The sequence below is a fragment of the Corapipo altera genome, unplaced genomic scaffold (assembly GCF_003945725.1).
Source record: "Corapipo altera isolate COAL_440 unplaced genomic scaffold, ASM394572v1 119, whole genome shotgun sequence".
In the NCBI taxonomy this organism is placed as follows: domain Eukaryota; kingdom Metazoa; phylum Chordata; class Aves; order Passeriformes; family Pipridae; genus Corapipo; species Corapipo altera.
In genome coordinates, this window is record NW_020884985.1 from 699,896 (window position 1) to 714,808 (window position 14,913).

At 36.8% G+C, this 14,913-nt stretch overlaps 1 long non-coding RNA gene across 5 annotated transcripts in view; it reads right to left on the minus strand.

Moving 5' to 3' along the window:
• Nucleotides 1-2,018: 2,018 nt before the first annotated feature.
• The window catches only part of LOC113958072, a 60,399-nt gene continuing 47,504 nt past the window's right edge, over nucleotides 2,019-14,913 (minus strand). For 3 of the 5 annotated variants that reach the window (XR_003531404.1, XR_003531406.1, XR_003531402.1), the window contains 4 exons: nucleotides 3,463-5,144; nucleotides 2,761-2,828; nucleotides 2,607-2,678; nucleotides 2,019-2,522 (listed from right to left, as the gene is read on the minus strand). This is a non-coding gene — a long non-coding RNA (uncharacterized LOC113958072). Of the gene's footprint in view, nucleotides 2,523-2,606; nucleotides 2,679-2,760; nucleotides 2,829-3,462; nucleotides 5,170-14,913 lie in introns of all 5 variants that reach the window. The other 2 variants (XR_003531403.1, XR_003531405.1) reach the window with 2 other exon arrangements.

The window sequence follows — 14,913 nt, forward strand, 5'->3', positions numbered from 1 at the left end:
TGAATTATTTACAATGATACTGAGGAGCAATTTTCTAGAATGTTTCTATGGCCTGTGGGCATTGTACTGAGTACATATGTATCATATTAACAAAACCCAGGAAAATTACCATGAAACCTTCCCACAGTGTTTCACAGCAATCATCATCAAATGGTGATTGTTCTGTGGCTTTACAGCATAAGGAAAGATGAGTGCAAGCCAGCTTCTCTTGTGGGGTGTAGAATTAAAGTATTGCTTTCCAATGAACATTATGAAATAACTAGTGTGTAGAGGTTGACTTTAAGCTATGTGAAACACTGTGTATCTGTATACTAAGAAGACATATTTCTATTTGTATATGAAAATATAATGTAACTAAAATCACTGATAGATTTAATGCTAGGCACCATTAAAAAAAACTGTTATTGCAGAGTCACCTCTTCAGAAACCAATAAAAACTTGTAGTCCACGTGGAAATATCTCTTTTATATTTGTAATGGGTATGGGCTGATTATTTGTGCCTAGGTCAATGCTGGCTGAGGTTTCTGCACCCTGTTCTAGTAGGGTATGAATCATTGATCTTCAATTAGTACTGCCTTAGAAAAGGATGTAACTTTATCTTTTTCTTACATTGGAGTCTGTCTCTCCTTAATGCTAATCATTCAGACATTATCAGCACAGCAAACATGTACAGAAACCACTCATGTTCCAGGACACTGGTTCTTTCCAGTGTTGAGAAATTCCAGAGTCTTCTGTTTTGATAAGTATTTTCTCTGTTAAAAATACATAACTTATCTATAACTAGCATTAATAAATGTACTTCAAAACCAAGACCTGGGTTTTAGGTTTCAGTAAGGAACTTTGTTTTTGCTACAGCATGAATCATATTAGCTTCAGCTTAATTTGAAAATTTCTCCTTCTAGATAGAATGTATACCTTTGAGTCTTGCTTTTAATATGATCTTTATCTATCTGCAATATGTAAGTCTGTAGTAATTCAAATTCCCATTTTTGTAGAAATGGGTAAACCTAAAGATACAGGCTTATCTCTGAACAGCATTGCTGAAAAATCATTCATCCATAGCAACTCTTCCTTTTAATACTTTACTCTTCTGTCTCTGACTATGATAGTATTCAGACCCTGTGGGTTTGTCTCTAGTAAATATTGGAATAATAAAAGATAATCTTCTGAAATATCAATTTTAAATAATGTCCAAATAATTTCAGGATTTATTGTGCTAGTGTGATTACACCTTTAAGGGGGTCTGATTTTTTTTCTATAAATATTAGTTTTGCATATGACAAAGGACTGATCTCTTTCAGGATTGAAATATATCTTTACCATTTAATTAGACTGATAACACAAAGTTCAAGTATAGGTGTATTGTCCCATGACAACCTTGATATTTGCATCCTGTTCAGTTGCTACATGGTGAAACTTAAGAAAAGCAAGTACAGTACACAAGATAATTTGCTGTGTAACTGATGTGCTGAGGAAACTTTGTAAATAACCAAACTAAAGTATTATTTTTGAACCCCCCCATAATGAGGAAGAACGACAGGACTGCTGTGACATTACCTAACCTTTGTAAGCAATTCTTACTGCAGAATATTTGAGTTGCACCAAGTCTAAAGACCGAACTTACCTTGAATTATTGTGTGATGTGAGAAATGTAGACTGGTCCTTCTGCGTGTCTGACTAGGTTAATAAAGGGTTGTAAGGAAATAAGGACAAAAATGTGAGTTTATTTATACTTTTATTTTCTTATTAGTATCTGCAATACTGAGAGTGTGACATAGGTACTCAGTTTACAGTAATTTTACAATTTAACTACTTTTCCATTTTTATTTCTGGATATACATTTCTCTGTCACTGTTCAGATGCCTAAAAAAGCCAGATGCAATAGTAAGAGTTGTCTAATAATATTTATATGCTCAGAAACAATTTCATGTAAAATTAATTAATTTGATAAAACATTTGATCCATAACTTTGAAATCTCATTTGCTCTCATTTGTATTTGTCATGACAAGTATAGAAAAAGTATTCCACTGTGCCTAGTTAAAATGACATTTAAATATTCTTTCCTTCTATGTCAGAGTCCTTAGGAGTGGATATACAGAGTTTCCTGTACAGTTATTTATTTCTGCACACATACTAAATAAGAGTTTTTATGGTTTCAGTGATACTGAACCCTGTAAGGACAATATTCCAGAAGAAGGCAGTGGTGTTTTTTTCTAGTTAGCTAAGTTAAACACACTTAAAAACAAGCAAACATAAAGTGTATACTCCCAACTCTTTTTCTGACCGGAAAAATGTAGCTTATAAGAAGTTTGTTTCTCACTACTGCTTTCAGAGCTGCTGTTCCTCTCTGTGGCAACTGTAAAATGTGGGGCCACAGTTGCATTCATTGTTCAGTGAGCTTGTCCACAAAGTTAAACCCACCGACAGCAATGAATGTTGATTGTGACCTTTTTTGTAAAGCTTGGCAGGGTGGGGGAGAAACATCATATGATGGTTAGGTTGCTATCTTCGGTGTTAAGGCCTGAAAGCATGAAGTAAGGAGGAGGATGGTTAGCTGGAGGGTACAATCAACGGTCGATGGTTTTCACTTTAATTCCAAACTCACCGACAGCGTTGAATGTTCACTGAAGCAACCACTACAACAGAACTCCATTGACTTGACCGCATCCTCAAATGACTGAAAGGAGGGGGGGAAAATCAAAATTCACACAATGATTTTAATCATACAGATGATGCAACTTCAATCATTTTTCTCTTACCAACACCCTTGTCTGCCCGTCGTAATTCAGTCTTTGTGCAAGGAGCTGGCAGTTTCCCAAACTTCTTTCTATGAAAAGAAAAGATATTTTCACTTATTCAGGCTTTGATAAAGGTTGGGGATGCAGGCACAAGTGGATTAATTTTGTCTGTTATTGCCTGAGACTGAACTTCATAGCAAAATGAAACACAAGATCCCATACATGAAGAGAGCTGGCTAAGAGTGTTATGAATCAGTGTTGCCAACTAGAGCAAAATTTCTTTTGCTGACATGGTTCAATTGGATTTAAACTTGCTTAGGATTGATGAAAAATACATTTTTTTTAAAGGAGGCCTAATTTCTCAATAAACATCTTACAGAGACAGAAGGCTTTTCTTCCTTACAAATTGTCACACATGCAGAACCTGTTATGATAGTTTTCAGGAGAAAAAAATAGTGAATGTATATTAAGACTTGACCTAAATTTATTTTCATGTATTTTTTTAGGTGGTGGCATGCTGTGCATATCCAGTACTGCTCATCACACAGTAAAGTCCTTATTCTTAAAAATTTCCACAGTAACATAACATTTTTCCCCATCAACTGTTTTAATTATTAATAAAAATAAATAATAATTTAAAAAAGCAGGATTGTCATGTTTGTGTTTCAGAAGGGTTTTAGAGGCTGTACCAGAAGGTAAACCAAGGTAATCTAGGAATTTTACCTTATTTGCATTTGGGAGCAGAGTTCTTCTGCAGAAGGTGTTCTAGATGCTCAACTGGTCCGAATTCTTTTTTGCCAGGTCCACTCTTGCTTTGCTGGAATTGTGTGACTGATTCATTGACTTCTATGAATTGCTGTTTGTTTACCTTATCTTTTGGTAAAAGATGTTTTATACTCTCTCATCAATCTCTGATTATTTGTAAGTCTTTATGAATGTTGGGGGTTTTGTTTCTGCTTTGTAAAAGGAACCCGCACCAAAAGACTGGAGTTCATAGGTATGGCGCCTGTGTCTATTTTGTAAACAAACACCATGACAAGGACTTTGTTCTGTTTCTTTCAACTAATTGCTCTGCATGTAGAGGTATTTATTACATCATTTAACTCAACATTATTGTTATCTAATATTACTGAAGGACAAAGTCATTAATATAGTCTATTGGAGAACTAGACAAGAATGGAATGCATTAATTTTCTTCTTTATGTAGATTAGATGTATTTTGTTTAGGAAGGCCACTGTGGTTAGGAATATATCTGAATTCTAATCAAATGTGGCAGTACATCTTTCTTTCCTGATACAACTGTATGGGATATTTGCTGCCAATAGTTTGGCTTTGAAGTTTATTTTTATTTTTCCATTTCTTTGTCGTGGTTTTTCAAAGGTTTAATTCCATGGATATTATGAGAAGACTTCTGTACACCAGCATGAGTGATGAGAGAATAAGGCTCTCCAACTCAGTCTTTTGTGCATCTGCATCTGTTCAACTTTGTTCTAGCCAAATGAACTGACTTTATGGTTTAGGGTTGCTCATGTTTCAGATCCACCCTATTATGAGCTTGCTTTTTGTACGTCATTTCTTTCAGTACTTATTCCTATGCTCTTATTCCCTGCTTCCATCTGTCACTTCGTATTTCAATATGGGGTCCTGCCTGGCTGCTATCTGGCAACCAGGATGGAGGGGAGAGGAAGAAGAGAAGCTGCATAGAGCTTGTGGCTGGGTGGATTGCATCTTGGAAGGAATTACTTTCACAGATTATTATTAATGCCTCCCACCCCATATAATGGAAAAACCTCAGGATTTCCTTAGTTATCTAGCCTCTGAAATGGGCCGAAACTTGTGAAATGGGCTGAAGCTAAGTACAAAAAGTATTCCTGGGTTCCAGCCCTAATTCCTGATGTGTGCAGGTTATCCAGGGTAAATATGTTGTCATCATCTCTCATCTGGTTTTCATTTTTTTTAAATCCCTTACCAGACTTAGCTGGCTGTTACAAATGCCAGGTTCATTTTAAATTTTTTTTTTTCAGATCTGCAAGCTTATGTGAACATTCATATTGGATGTATTTTTTTTTTTTCATTTAAGGTTAGTAGGTCATAAATAAACCAAAGCACTTTCCTTGCTATGAGCAATAGGGTCGTGGTGTACATGAAATATCGCTTTAAAAAAATTGGAACCTAACGTGAATTGACAGAGGTACATGAGGAAGTAGTTCATCGTGTGGCTGCAAAGGCCATAGGGATTTGGACTGCTAGAGCTGCCTGTCTTAGGAATAGATTAGATATCTTGTCTGATGACCTGTACTTAATTTAAGTGACTGCCTTTGCAAGTCCTTCCAGAGGGCAACTGTGTGAAGTAGAGCATCTCATCCTCAGTCTTCAGTCCTCTTCTTCCTCTTCATGGCCTGACCTAAATTGAAGATATGGGTGTTGTGCTGCACAAACAGACAATTACTTCAGTGCTATGTGAACTGCATCTTTGGTTCTAATTAGTTACCTTTTCTGTTTTGACCTTTATCTTGCTTTAAAAGACCAGTGTTCCATCACCATGCTGATAAATACTGGCAACTGTAGCACAGTGCACTCATGTTTGACAACGGCCTTATGTAAAATAGGAGCAAAAGCTCCCTGTCCCTCCTTAGAAGTGGTAGAGCTATCAAATACTATTCTGCCCTGCTTATTGCCCACCTTTTCCCTTCTTCCTTCTCTCCCCCCCACATATAAATGCCAGATGAAATATGAATGATAGATGTCAGTCAGATAGAAGTCCAGCTTGCAGGCCACTTCAAACAACTGTCTTAGAACTTTTACCAATCTTACTGCCTGTACAGCAGGGAGTTTTTTTCTTAGGAACAAATACTTTGGTGAATACACAGATCTCAAGTTTTAGATACCTTTTCTAATGGTGCATTAGAACAATCTATCCAGATTATATGCTGGTTAACATTGTATGTTAACATATTTATGAGACAGATACTCTGCACGGTTTACAGAATAATTTTTCTTTTGCTGACATTTAATTCTTACTGGAAGGTGGAATTCAGACTTTTTGAAGACAAATATTCATTTGTATAAAAGGAAGACAACAGAGCAGTGTTAATACTGATACTGGAAAGTTATCTCATGGATACAGTTGTTGGCTACTTCCACCTCCTGCTTGCCCTCTCCCACAGTCTGTCAACAGATTTCCAGTTATACACTTGGGGACAGGAAGAAATGCAATGTGTGGATTTTTTTTTTTAATTGTCTTGCAAAAGTGAATTCCAGTAGCAGCATCTAAAAGTGGCACTAGCACACTCGGGATCAGATTCTCAGCTCGTGTAAACAGACACAGCTCCACTGACGTCAGTGGCATCTGCGTTTACACCAGCTGGCACCTGGATGCTCATCTGGAAAAAAGTGAGGTAGAACGATCAGTTATCATCTCTTGTATTTTCTGGGTTTTGTGTTGTGTTCATCTTTTTTTTATTAAACCTTTCTAAAATGACAAATTTTCATGTAGTATTGACGTTTTACTCGCAATAAATTAGCAGTAATACTAAATCTCTGAGTATTGACACTGCTGTGCTTCCACCAAAAGGAATTAAATCCAGCTGACAGTAGTTATTAGAAATTCAATTTATTCTTGTGTGACATTCAGTTATAAGCTGAAAGTAAAAAATCTATGCAACTATCAAGAGGAAGTCCTTTTTCTGACAAAATGAAAAGTGTTTGTTTCTTCTATGGTCTTAAAAAGTGCAAGAACAGAATGAAATAACTGTGACTGTAATCTAAGACTCTCACTATATTCTACAGACACTAACTGCAGTTGTTTCTGTAGTGTGTTGGAGCATCAGCTCCCAATTACTGATGCAGTAAATCTAAGGTTAATGTTTTTCAAGAAATCCAACTAGACAATCACCATGTTTTCATGTTGTCTTAAACCTATGGAAACATCTTTGTTAACCTCTGCTGGGGAAAAAAAGGAAACATTTTAGGGAGTATTTCAGCATTTACTGGAATACACCCATCTCTGAGGAAAAGTAGCAGCTGTATAACATCTTGAAGCACTAGTGCATGCCAACCTGAGACAAGAGGAAAAACTGGGATTGCCTTGTTTGAATTCTGCATTCTACAAGGCTACTTTTTTGTATGTTATGATATGAAGAAATCTAAAGATGTGCAGAATCATCCTGGTTCTTGCTCATAGAATGAGGATGAAAAATATCTTGGCCCACCAAAAAAACACTTCGAGGTGAAATAATATCCCTGAGACTGTTTTTTAAATGAAATCAAAACTTGTTTGACGTGTATAGCCATCACAGAGAAATCTGAACTTCACAGAGTCCTATCAGAGTTCTGCTGGCCCAGAAACCATAACATCTACAAATACATACTTCATGTGTTTGTAGCCTTTGACTAGGTTTTGCTGTCCAAAAATTGACTGTGCTCTTGAAATTGAACCCATCAGCTAATATCACATGTCTACAACACTGGCTATGAGGTGGGATACTGATTAGCCAAGCTAATTTAGGAGCAGAACAAATGTGAGGAGCAGCAATGATATTAGTTCAATCAAATATTTGATTGCACTTCCAGAAATAATTTAATTGCAGAGCTCAAAACTGTACTTTGCCCATTAGAATTTTACCTGATTAGTATTGTGTTAAATCTTGATATTAAAGACCCTTCCAACCCCAAATTTAATGTAAAAATACCCAAGGCAATATTGTCTTTTTGTGTACTGTTTTAGATTTATTATGCTTCAGTCAATATAAATTGTTACTCTTATTTAACAAATCATAGTTGCACTCATGTTCTATACAGACTTTTATATCTGACCTATTGAGCCTGAATGCAATTTATTACTTCATGTTGTTAGTCCTTCTTGAAATTGTAAGAGCTTTTCCAACATACAGGATTGAAGCCCTGGCTCTATAGGATTTGCTTTTTGCTTGAAGCCAAGAAATTGGTAAATAAATTCTTATACTGCCTGTATTTTCCCAGCCTTTTGGATCACAATTCTCCACTCTTTGTCACTGGAACACATTACTATTTATGGAAGATATACACACATTTCAGTGTCCATAAATCATACACAAACATCTGTTCTTTAGATCAGTAGATGGAGTATGGTAACTGCTTCTTACACTTATATCCATGAAGTAATGCTCACCTACTGATGTTGTGCTTAAACTTTAATATTTTAGCAAGTATTTCAGTAATTTAACTTTCCAGGTAATGTAATTAAAGACAAAATGAATTGCAAGCACAGTCTGGCATAGAGCTCTGTGTGACCTGTACCTGAAAAATGTCAAGTGAAAGTTGTAAGGTAGAGGGTATAAACATTAATAGCAACGTGATCAACCTGACTAAAACAGAAGAGATTCTGTAAGTCATTCTCTCCACTCATTACTGCCTTTGAAGGGAATTTCTTTCCCTCCCTCTTCCTGTTAAAGCTTTAAACAGGCATCCTTCTTTTATTTGATGAATCTGGATTATGTGTAGTGGTCCACATTTTTGCCTTAGTAGTCTGATCTATTTCCCACTTGATTCTGCAGGCAAGATTCTAAGGCCAATAACTGGGAAGCTGCACTCTGAGAACACGTGGTATCTGTGGAAACCAAGACTGTGTGCAAGTTAAAATGTGAGAGGTGGGGAAAGACAATGTTGTATGATAGGATGGGCACTGGGTGGAAAAGCAGATGATAAGTTTTCTTATTCTGTCTTCAATCTCAGTGTTAGTATTTTTATGTAAAATGTTTTCAGTTGTAAAGGGAAGAATCTTCAGATTGTGTCCTGTTTAGCATTTATGTCAAGCCTTTATTTAGTTGTCATGTATGCTGTGGATTCGTTGGTTGATTTTCAATATCTTTGTATTCTTTTTATGGGAATGGAGACTTGATACTTTGGGGCTACAGTTATGAATGTCAGCATAAAAACTGAGTTTTCATAGGAAGAAAGTATGTGTAAATATGGACAGTAAAAATATTCTATATTTCTAAAAGTTATTGAGCTCTTCTTTAGTCAAATGTAAGATAGTAGACTGTAGTTCTTTATCTGAAGAAAATGGACCGATTGCTTTTAAATTGCCTACAAATCCTCTTTGTTTAAAAAAAGCCAAACTGATTCAGAATGAATTTGGAACACTATGTTAGGATTTCTGGAGTATTTCAGTACTGTTTGCGTGTTGTCTTTTAGGTTCTTTGCAGTGATTATATGAAATAGATATATTTATAACAACACGCTTGGGGGCTTTTGAAATCTTTTGTTTACTTGGTGCTCTTGATTTTTTTAATCAAAAGGTGCTGAGTGCAGGTTTGCTTTAGAGATCCTCCATGTGTCCATATCTCACTGCCAGAGCAGAATGCAATAGCAAATGGCTTTAATATCCCATCCCCCTCTTCATTCTGTGTTGCCATAGGAATGGTCTGCCAGAATTACCAAATTCAAATAATTATGGTCCTGCAGCACAAAGTTTCTTTTGATCAAGAGGGAGTCATTTGAACCCTGATGTTTAGTGAGTAATACTTACAGCCTCATAAAAGTGTAGTGATGGCTGATATCTCATAGTGCTTTGAACATGTGAAGTGCTATATAAACAATATAGGGCTATTGCACACAACTCAAGCTATTAGCATCTGAGGCACAGTGCCCCAGGCCCTTCGAGGGGAAGTCACGTCTTCACTGGAAAAGAGGCACCTTTTTGAGTTCTGTCTGCTTCCAGATTAGGTGTTGGGAGCTTTCTAGGTAGCATATAGATATGAAAAAGCACATTTTTTCAAATACTGTGTTTATTACACTGCACTGGATACTAATCAAAGGCAGGCAGCATTCAGTTAGAAAATGTGAGGATGGTAAATCATTGCCTGTTTGCATTATTTCCTTTCCTGTAATTGTATTTTGGCATTCCTGCATTTTCCCCCTCTGCGAAATATCTGTATGCATATCTATTTGTTGCTAATACACTTGGTATTTTTCATGTGTAATTTGAAACAGATGGGAGATTATGCTTCATTTTTTTTCCTAAAAATATCAACATACTTTACAGAATTTAGACCACAAACACAATTCAAGAGTATGTTGAACACTCCATGAGTGTCTGTGTGTAAATGGTGGTGAAATCTTGTTCTCAAGATAGCAATACAACCTAAGAAAATAGTAGAGAGGCACTTGCTAAACAGCTGATGTAACATCTGTCTATCAGAGCTGAAGGTACTGCTCAGATGAGAACAAAGTTTTCATAGGATTGATGTAATGGCCTTATTTGCCCTATTTTTACTCTTTCACACATTTTGCATGCTCTGATAAATAAGGGCTACTGTTTGGGACCCACAAGATGTACCTATCTTGCAATCACTACAACATGAAGTCTGGGGTAGGAGAAAGGCTCATGGCTATCTCCAGGGAGAAGAGGAAATTCCTTGAAATCTTTTTATGCCTGTCGTTGCTCCAGTTTAAAAGCAAAACATTTCTTGGTCCAGAGCTGGCAAAACATTCTTTTTGCCTTTTGATGGTGTAACTTCTTTTCTACAGCAAAGAGTATTTTAAAGAATTGCATTTTTCTCCTTGCTTGTTGTGTGGTTTTCTAATGTCTTGAGCTAAGCTTTTAGGCATGTTAAATGATGTAAACAAGTTTTGGATTTTTGTTACTGTTATCTAGGAACAGCCATTCAAAACAAATATGCTATTGACTCAACTCTAAAAAGCTCTGAACACAGAATAAGCTCAGACTTTGAAGGACTGGGCACACAGTTTAAATATTTAGCATAGCAAAACCCATTGCAGTACAATTGCTTGTACAGGATCCAATGGTTTACAGCACAAATGCAAAGTATAATCCCATGTATTCAGGGAGCAAATGCCTGGTTAGTTTACTGTTTTCTGGTGGCTATTTTTTCATCAAGACCAACATACACATGCAAACTACTTATTTTCTGCTCTGGTAAAGGCATTTTTAAGTAATAAATATTCTTCTAAAGAAAAATAATGCACAATAAATAGATACAACATTACCAGAACTGTGCTAAAGGCCTTATCTTTACTACTGAAAAATGGTGCATCCTTTAATGGCTCATAATCTGCCTGGTTTTGTGTCTTTCTCTACATTCTCCTCCTTGTCCTTGTTAAGCTCAGCTGCCCTTTGAAAAGCTTTGTGCTCCAGTGACCACTTTAAACTTTCTATTGACAAAATAAAGCTGGACTCCTAATTTATTTTTCCAACAGAAGGTGCAAGTTGAAAGTGATCATTGGCCCAAAAACCTACAGTGATAACAAAGATGATTTTACTGGGAAGGGGGAGTGATGTCCAGTCTTCTTTTCCTCTGTCCTTCAATTCCCTTCTTCTGCCCTTTTCTTATAATGCTCTTGCTTCCTCCAACCTCTCAGAGTCCCAAATAAACTGCAGTTCCTACTTCTCTTCCCAAAGTTTCCTCTTTCCAGCCCCACAGCAGCAAGATTTGCCTTTTTGCAGCTATTTGCTGTGGTAACAAAGGGTAGGCCAGTAAATCATATTTGGGACCTCAAATGAAACTGGTTTGTGAATCCAAATTCTGTCTCTTAAAACCCTGAGAAGACTGACTGGGAGATTGGTAATGAAGTAGATGAGTGAGTGGGATGAGAGAAGGCACGTATAGCCAAATAGTATGTTTATGTGTAGTTTAAAAATACATGCAAACCCATGCAGACACTGTTCAGTGTGACAGAAGAAAGGGAAATGACTCTTTGTTTTGGAGATTTAAGCAGATCAGTACATTTGTAACATCCAGCAACCTCAAACATTGTCAAAATGCATTTTTACACCCCAGGGTCTTGCTTTTCTTCAGTACCCAATACATTTAAATACACTAAATGTAATGAATAAATTGGTTTTGGAGTAAGAAGACATTTTATGAAGTCAACACCTTCTCTTAAAATCTTCAGGTCTGCTATTACCATCTCAGTAACCACTCCTAATTAACAAATCATAATCTGAACAATCATAGATGATGTTGGTTATTCTGAGACCTTTTGTTTTTCAGTAGCTTCATGGATTTATACAACCTTTCTTCTTTTGATAGCTACCTCTTTTCTTGTTAAAGGTAATCAGGGAGCTTGAGACTCGCAGATTAAATTTTCTGTGCTGCTCAGTTGTTCTATTTGTATTTTTATTTAGAAAAAGCTGAATGAAATTCCATTTGGTGGGAAGGCTCTGTTCTTTGAGTCCTATGGCAACACTATACTCCAAACACCCAGTGCAGAAACATTATGCTGGCTCTTAGCAAATAGGGTGAATTTCATTCTTATTGAATACAACCCAGGTGCTAAAAAGCTATAGCTGAAAGTGCTAGGTTAAAAGCGTAAGTCAGCTAGGTACATAAATATTACATGGCTATATCTTTAATGGGCTCCTGTCGCAGACTTGCTTTGTTTAAAGATTTCCATAACCCTGCTGATTTATTGCATCTTTTCTGGAAGTATGCTGCTAGCAGGAAACTCAGTTGAAGCACTTTCAATCATGTTGGAGGATCATTATACTTTCACTTGAATAACTAATTAGTTGCAAGAAATTAACCACTGCTGTTTAGCACAAAAACACTTCCAAGAAGGGCTTTCATTTTTGTTGTGGAAAATGACCTCAGGCACTTGAGTAGGTGGGGCAGAAAGGAGAAATAATGATCCTGCTGTCTTTTAATATAACTTTTGTTTTCAATTCAGCCCAATAACTAGCAGGCAGCATAGCTGTCTGAATAGGGCACTGCACTCGAACTTTGGATAAATGTGCTCTTATCTTCCTGGTCCCATGGATCTGATGGCTGACCTCATCCCATTGATTGAGACTGTCACTGGAGGCTGTGGGAGATGGAATACAAGACTGAGGAAGAAATACATTAGTGAATAGAATGGAAGAATATTATATGACCAAAGAAAGGATTATAACCAGTCTCTTATGTCTCTGGAACCTAATTTTCTTGTTGTGAAATGTAACTCATTTAACTGGCATGTGAGGGCCTTGCCTTGAGGTTCTTGCATAAGAGCTCAGTATTTTTGTCAGATGGTGTTCACGGCACTGCTAATATAATCTAAACCACAGTGAGGTGAGGGAGGAGAACAAACACATAAAATACTTAGTGCTTTACCCCACTTCTGGGGTAAAAACTGGAAGGAATTTGAAGAAAACTAGTTTGAGATCTAGATTCTTCTCTAATATATAAAATCCTTTTAAAAAGTCAGTAAGAGTGACAAATCCTAGATAACTTTCTCTGTGGAACTGCCATTTTGTAGCTGTTATTAGAGAAATACATATATACAATAGATTTTTAAATTATAAACCAAAAGCATAATGATGCACATAGGAATTGATTATCTCCTCTCAGTCTTCTCTCTCTACTGTACAGTCAGTGAATTCCTCAGGTATTTGGAAAAAAGAGAAGTATTTTCCAGTAATGTGAGGGCAAAGGGGAGGGGAGGGGAAGCTTATCGGTATTTTTTGCTCTCCTCTTCCTTCTCTCTAACCACACTTGGAAGATTAGAAAGTCATCTTCAATATGTGCATCTGAGATGTGATATAGAAATGCTGGGAATTATTCAGTGCCAAAAGAGAGTGGGCTACTCATGACAAACTCCTCCTGAATATCAAATATAAAGGTTCCTGTAATGCTTTAGCACTTTTTCTCTTTCCTCTGTTCTCTGCCTTCTTTCCAATACTTATTCTCAAGCACCTGTTTTGAGTACCTGAATGCTGGGATCAGAATCTCATTCAGCTCTTTATGATTGTATTGGGTTACCTGCAAAGCATGTGTCTTCTGAAAATATTCACATAAATACATTACGGTTTTTGGCGAAGTTTTCAACTTATTTTTTTGGTACATGAGAATGCAGGGGACAGGAAGGTCACATCTGACTTTATTTTGGTGAGGAGGTTAGCATATGTGCATGCCAGGAAATCTAACTTTACATGGAAGAAAACAGCAGAGCTCCTCTCTAGAAAGAGGCCGTGCACAATGCCGTATCACCTTCAGCCAAAATCATGGGAGCATTTTTCCTGAGAAGCTATGGGGCAGATGATTTCAGATTGGTCATGCTGCCTCTAAAGCATGTGGGCACAAAGGCAGCAAAGAGCTTGTGTGAGTGTGTGTGTGTGTGTGTGTGTGTTCAAGTATCTCTGCTTTGGGATAGCTGTGCCTAACAGCCCATCAGGCAGAAGGAAGTGGGGAGAAGGGCTTAGTGCAAGTTCTTTACTACTTTCAAGAAAATTACCTACCAGGCTTTTAAAACAACGTATATTCCCCTGAAATTGCATGCAGAGAATTTTGAAAGGAGCAAGGGATTTTCTGGTAAAAATCAGAGGAATTTCTGGTAAAAATCCCAGTGCTTTCTTTTGTGCATCCATAAAGAGTGAAATCTGAGTGCAAAGATATCACAGAAATGTGTTAAATTCATTGCAATGTAGCTTTCAGGTGAGCACTTTAGTTCTAGAACTGGTGGCTCATCCAAACTATGTAAACACTCACACTTTATAGTAATTACAACTGAATAACATGTAGCTGAATATAAAACCATTAACAGACATCTAAGTTATATGTTGTTGACAGATGTCTCAGTTTTCCTTTCCCAATTATGGATATGTTCTATGCTTTGCTCCCATTACCTGAATTTGCTTTGCTTGCTCTTTCATTTTGATCTGTAACTGTTCAGTGAGCATAAAGTGTCTTCAAATAACAGGTGCTGACTTTGAGAGTAGTTTCAAACTTCAGTTTGGACTTCTGCCTGCGGTTCAGATTGGGTTCATTCGAGTTCTTACTCAGGTTTAAATCTTGGAATTCCTTCCAACTTGTATACTCTTATTCATGCCACATCAAACACTGAGTAGCTAATGTTCAGACATCACCTGTCCCTACATCATGGAAAATATATGCTTCTTCATAGTCTTGTACAATCAAAAGTAGAGAAAATGTGGAGTCTAGAAAACCAGCATATTTAAGGAGAAGAGAATGTAAGACTCTTCTTTAAAGGAAAACCTTTGAAATACATTAAAACAAATGGGCAGCTCTGTCTCCCTTGGATTTACACTTCAGTTTTTAGATGATATCACAAAACACAAAGCTGATCATGAGTGAATCTACAGCAGAATAACCCTAGACCTCTTTACTGAGAAACTGCCTGTACAGATTGAATATGTTAAATCAAGACCCTGAGGGAGAGAAATATTACTTCAAGTG